Source organism: Triticum urartu, chromosome 7A (genome assembly GCF_056163025.1).
Source record: "Triticum urartu cultivar PI428250 chromosome 7A, HENAU_Tu73, whole genome shotgun sequence".
Taxonomy (NCBI): Eukaryota; Viridiplantae; Streptophyta; class Magnoliopsida; order Poales; family Poaceae; genus Triticum; species Triticum urartu.
This window is the reverse complement of record NC_141879.1, coordinates 109,165,564-109,171,672: the sequence shown is the minus strand read 5'-3', so window position 1 is coordinate 109,171,672 and position 6,109 is coordinate 109,165,564. Positions and strand designations below refer to the sequence as shown.

The 6,109-nt window shown below is 40.6% G+C and overlaps 1 long non-coding RNA gene across 7 annotated transcripts; it reads left to right on the top strand.

The window, feature by feature from the left end:
* The first annotated feature begins 242 nt into the window (after positions 1-242).
* On the top strand, positions 243-5,845 carry LOC125521272 (uncharacterized). Of its 7 annotated transcripts, none has more exons than XR_015609840.1 (4): positions 243-634; positions 1,589-1,817; positions 1,996-2,935; positions 3,012-5,845. It is a non-coding gene; the product is annotated as an uncharacterized LOC125521272 (long non-coding RNA). The 7 variants fall into 7 exon arrangements; XR_015609842.1 differs by having other exon boundaries at positions 1,996-4,178; positions 4,785-5,845; XR_015609841.1 differs by having other exon boundaries at positions 1,996-4,858; positions 5,416-5,845.
* Positions 5,846-6,109: the final 264 nt, after the last annotated feature.

Below are 6,109 nucleotides of genomic sequence, written 5' to 3'. Positions count from 1 at the left end.
ACCTCTTCGCATTTAACAATCGAGAGCAAGTGCATGCGAGGCAACAAGCAATTGAAGCCAGCGCCAAGGCATGCATTGAACATATAAAGGATAAGCTAGTGCGGCTAACTAGCGGCACCAGCCACGTGCGAGAACGGAAACGCGAGCGAGAGAAGGGAGCGAGCGAAGGGAAACGAGCCAGCGTCCCCCTCCCCCTCCTCCCAAACGAGCCCGTGTTCCCCTCCCCCTCCTCCTAACCCTAGCCGCCGCCTCCCCCCCCCCCCCCCCCCCCCCCCCCCCCCCCTCGCCCCGCCGCATCTCGTCCGCCCGGGGTGCGGAGGCGAGCTTCCCGGCGCCGATGGCGCCGGCTCGAGGCGGGGGAGCGGCCGATGCGGGGTCGGTTGGATCGAGGCGTGGGAGCGGCGGATGCGGCGGCGGAGGCGACCTATGAAGAGGCGAGAGGAGCGGTGGTGGCGGCGTCGAGCTGCGAAGAGGGGCCGCTCGGGCGCTAGACCACGGAGGCGGGAGCGGCTGCTTCGGGCCCCGATCTGAGAGGGTACGAGGCAGGGAAGGACGGCATCGTCGCCGTCACAGATCTTCCTTCAGTCCCTTTCATTCCCTCTCCGGTTCATCCTCTTCCCATCCCTCGTATTAGGTAAGTTCTATTAGGATCCGGTGCCACCGTGCGCCATGATTTCAGATTGGCCTGCCTGCTACCCCAAATGGATGCGCCACCCAGTCAGCCGAGTGATGGCAGAATATGCTTTTGTAGAACTGCATATCTATTTGTTATGAATCTAGAGTCTCAAAGCCAATAAGTTGCTAAATCATTGACTGGCTGTTTCCATGTTTGTATTATGCGCTTCTCACTCGGCGAGGGGAGCATTAGGCCTCCTATGGTCTGGATTTCTCCAAATGATTAGGCTTTACGAAAATTGTGTACGCATGTCTTACAGCCTAGGTATTGCTCTTCTAGATATACTCTATTGTTTTTGTTCACATAATTCTAATGAGTATTTAAACTTCTTCAAGCATATTGGACTTTTGAATCTATGTAGCCAGCTCTTTGGAATTTATCTAGACAAGTATTTTTGGTAATGATATGTATTTGCAAGCTTACTTCTCAGTTTTTTCTATTGTTGGGTACATATAGATAATTTCGTTGGGTATCTACAAAGTACATATAGATAATTTTTGACCATTTGTGACTGAAAGATTTTTGCCATAAGAAAATTAACTCTGTCGAGCAGTGCTCGTTGTCAAGGAAATGACGGGAAATTGCTGAGCCTTATTGATTGGAAGAGGAATGCTAATCCTACAAATAGATCTATAATGAATTAGACTTGAGAACAATCAACAAATAATAAACAGTCCCAAATTTGTAGATGTTGTTTGATTCAAATACTGATTTAAGCATTTGGCGCATCTAAAATTCATCAAAAAGGATGCGTGATTTTCTGCCTAATCACTTAGTGTATTGTTTGGTAATCAGGTTATCCTGGACCTCTTTGGGGACAACATCACCAAGTTTTCTTCTTATTGCACTGCAAGTTAAAAAAAGTCAGTGACTAATGACTCTTCTTATCTCTCTGTTCACCCATGTGCTTAGCTGCAAAAATTCTAAAAAGATGCGCCTAATGAGGGGTGGCGGATGTGCGTCCTCTAGGGCCCCTTCGGCCAGAGAAGGAGGGGAGGAGCGGTTGCCGACGAGCGAGGTGGCTCTGTTTGGACCGGCCATGGTGTTGGCTGTTGACTCCCACCGGTCTTGTCTCCCCCAACCCTTCCATGGAGCTTGCTTAGCCACCGGCCGGCATCTTCTTCTCGCTCACAGCACCAAGGTAGGCAAAATTCTTTCTTTTTGCCATGATGTGATTTCTTTTGCTTGGATGGATCACAACTGGTTGGAGTAGCGGATGTGTGAAGTTTTGCCTGTAATCTAAATTCTGTATTTTATCTAGCTAAGTTAAGCAAAAGCTTGTTTTTTACAACGACTGAAGCAAAATCATTCTCTTGCAGGCCATGTAGCTTACTTTTTAACTGTTATTGCTGGTTGGAGCCATTGCTATTGGCTATTTATACATAAGATGGAAGGTGAATTGAGATTTTTGTGAGGGGGATTGGATTTCATCCAGATGGCTTGCTTCTCGTGATGAGACTGATACTAATGAACTAATGAAGACATGAAGGTTGCATCTTATCCCCATTTCCCTTTCTACATTTGCCATTTAGTCGATTAACATACATTGTACTATTTCCCTTTCTACAGTTGCCATTTAGTTGATTAACATAGATTGTATTATTTTCGGTTAAGCACACTATGGGTCAATGAATGTGGAATTAGCTACTTTTTATATCCCTGGACCATATATATTACATGCATCAGTACTTGATGCTTCTCTGATATGCTTTTGCTTTTTATTGTTATACATTCATCAGTACTTCATGCATCTCTGATATGCTTTTGCTTTTTATTGTTACCCTTAATTACTACTTTTCTATGAACCCAATGTTTAGGTTGCAGGCTCAACTGCATATCTATATTCTCTGTATGAATTTTTTAGCTAGCTTTGAAGCGAATGTGGTGATCAAGGCTCTAATATGTATTCTTTATTTGCATGAATGTTGTGTGCATATAGGTACTTGCAATGGAATCTTTTTCTCATACACGAGAAGTACTTTGAAAACAGATTTTAAAAATTGATATAATTTTACAAGTGTGCAGATAGCTGACAAGGCAACAATGCTATTGTTCAAATGTAGTCGAGCCGGGCTTTTGGTGTTTTCGGTGCTATTGTTCAAATTTTGCTTTCTTAGATTCATTCCAACCAAAAGATTTGGTAATATTTTTTTTTTCTGGAAACATGGATACACTTGTTGGTGTTGTATACTGGGATCTGTAAGTATTGTCATAGGAATTTTTTTATCCTAAGGATTCACACAGATTGTAGGGGAATTAGTATCTACTCCCTCTGTTCCAAAATAGATGGCCCAACTTCATACTAACTTTGTACTAAAGTTAGTATAAAGTTGAGTCATCTATTTTGGAACGGAGGGAGTAACATCTTGTTAAATGTACACAAACTGGTATATCTTCATGGCTTTTAAGCTATATAATTGTAGATGATAATTTATGCTTTGATAAAGTAATATCTTACTTCTTGGTGCTTGGATAAAATAGTATAGTTTGCTGAAAATATGTTCATACTTTATATCACAGAAGTACAAACTGACAATCAGCCTAGGTGAAGTTAAAAGAAGCAAAAGTATTGTGTATAATCATTAGATTTGTTAAGGTGAATCAGATTTATTTTTGCTGCTGTACGTAGAATGCAGTTTATTTTAATTCATGTTGCTGCGTTTGGCCCGACATGTCGATGGGTGTGGCCGCTCCCTTGTTAGTTTGTTGCTCGATTTGGTTTGGTCCAAGGTAGGTTGTGTGTTGTCTACGTCTGTATATTCGTTGGCTGGATAAGAAGATTTTGCAGGTTTTTCTCTGGTTTGGTTGCTTCTGCTCTGAGTGCAGGTTCCTATGATTTCTAGACAGTGTATTGGTTCTAAGGATTGCTCGGTTAGTTTAAAAGTGCTTTGATTTCCTTCTTGTCTTCACACACAGACCTTGAAGATGGCTAGGTTTGCATGGGCATGGAGTTTGGTACACCTGGCCTCTATTTAGATTTGTTAATAAATTCAGTTTATCACGAACACCATAAATGTGTTATCAGCTTACTATCTTGGCACATGGGCTATTTTTCAGTCAATGCGTGTCGAGTCCACTTCGAACTGAATATGTAGTGTTTTGTTTGAAACTGAGTAACTGTGGTTGAAATTTAGTTTCATTTGGACGAGCTACCCCAAGTATCATCAATTCATGATGGCTAATTTGTTTTGGTTCTTGATGAATCGGCCATGGTCCTGATTTAAGAGTTTTTATGTTATTTCTCAGCCTATTTGAGCTATTATTGTTTCTGTTTAAAACACACAATTGTAGATGCCCTTTTTGATTCAGAAAATGGTCTTCATGTCTGTGGTTTGGTTAAACATTTTCTCAGCATATCTCTATTCATCAGTCTTAACTCGCATAACATCCAATATAGTTTGTCTGATCTAGACTAAATGTTGGTTGTTGCTATGTTTTGTGTGCAGTCTATTTCTCTTCTATCTTGGTCATTAAAGATGTGACAAGAAAGAAATTTCAAAAGGTTTGATAATCTAGAATGCTCATATGGAGTTATTTGAACCAGTTCTTTTAGTAGCTGCTGAGACCAGATATATCAGAAAATTTTAAAATATACCAACAGTAGGGTTGACCAATAATCCTGAATTGATTCAGTCTTCAGGCCTTATGCACAATTTCCACAATGTTAAGATAATATATGCTTTAATGCTCCTGTGCACTACTTTAATGCTTCTGCTTGTTTGTCTGAATCTTGTTGTTGTTCATTAATTTCTTGTCGCCTGTTGTTGCCCATGAGGGGGAGTCGGATCCATCATGGATAACCATCCCTGATGAGCTTTTAATACATACTGATGGTGACAAAATTGATGCCATTGTTCAGGTTGTATACAAAGATGTTCCTACTAGGTATTCTGATGTTGATTATCTAAAAGAAAGAGCAATTCTAACACCAACGAACCAAGTAGCTGAAAATTATAAACGAGCGCGTTCTATCTTTAGTGCCTACCAGTGAGAGAGTACCTAAGCTGTGTCAAGTGTCCATGCCTATGTTTTATATGCAAATACCTTTCCTCTTTTGCACAAACCATGCTTCCTGTACAATGATATTTAATAGCAGCAAACTAAACAGGTTGATTAGGAAACTGAAGCTGCAGCTACTGAAGAGCCAAAGAACATTCTTGTTGAACAGGCTAAAGCCAAGAGGTAAAGACTCATAGTCTGTTACATCCAACCAGTTCAACGTAAGATATGGCGTGTCGCCTCTTGTTCTTCCTTTACCTTGACAACCAAAGCATCCTTCTCTGTGGCTCTCAAAAATGCTTTCTTCTTCACACGATGCATGTTATGACATTTGATCAAACTACTTTTCTGCCACAGCTATATTCAAATGGATCATAGGCCCAATAAAACATCATTTTACTTCAAAATCTAATATACGTTTTATTTATTTTCCTGTTGCATATACAGGCAACTCTTCTTGTTGCATCAAAAGTAACTTACTTCGTACATGCAAACTAATTAGCCACGTAGTTAAATTAGCTACGTATTAAGATTCGGTACATCTACTGCTTATTTATGTTGTGTTCTATTTGCTGTGTCCAATATTTATGCGCTTGTTATTTTTATCACTGTAATCAAGCTTCTGTTGTTATAGCAATATGAAATCCTATGCATCAAGCTTCTGTTCTTATAGCAATTACAGTTTTGATACCTCTGTTTCTTTATATCATCTTGTTGGGTTTCTGTTTCTCTTCATATAGGATACAGGTATGTGATTCTCATGTGGTCCCTTCGCTGGAAACTTGCTAATCTTAGGGGTGCTGCTACTGGTGTAAAAACCGTTTTTATCAAAAGAACTAAAGTAGTAGCTAATCCAAGCATTGAAGAATTGACGCAGAGGTTACGCTATATTGGCATGAAGTCAGAGCAGCGCGTGAAGACTACATAAGATAGTTTCCGTTGACCTTCAGTCTATATGTCCTAACCAACAACGGCCACCTTTTATTTCGTATCAATCGATCCAGTATCTTTTCCCTTTTGGCGTTGCTCTGAGCAAGATATGTATAGCCTTTAGATTTCCATTCGTGTATGATACTACATGTACACTTTAGACCTCATTACTGTCTCTATGGTCAAAAGAAGTTTGTGATCACTTGTTCTATATATGTAATCAACTGCCCTTTACTAATATTTTTAGAAGACTATTTATGTATGTTTACACTGGTTAGAGAAAATCATCACACTGCCAGCAGCAGTTTTTTTATTTCCATATGTTCCAATAAGATCTTCCAACCAACTCATCTATTTCTAAATATTTTTATGTGTACTCTTTCAATACTTGGCTTGCTCTTGGCCTTTGCGTCATTGGCGCAACGGGTCATCTAATGCTATTAACGAGTGGCTCACACGGGTGGGAAAATGTTGACGGCCATGTAGCACGAGCGGGTCCTGCCG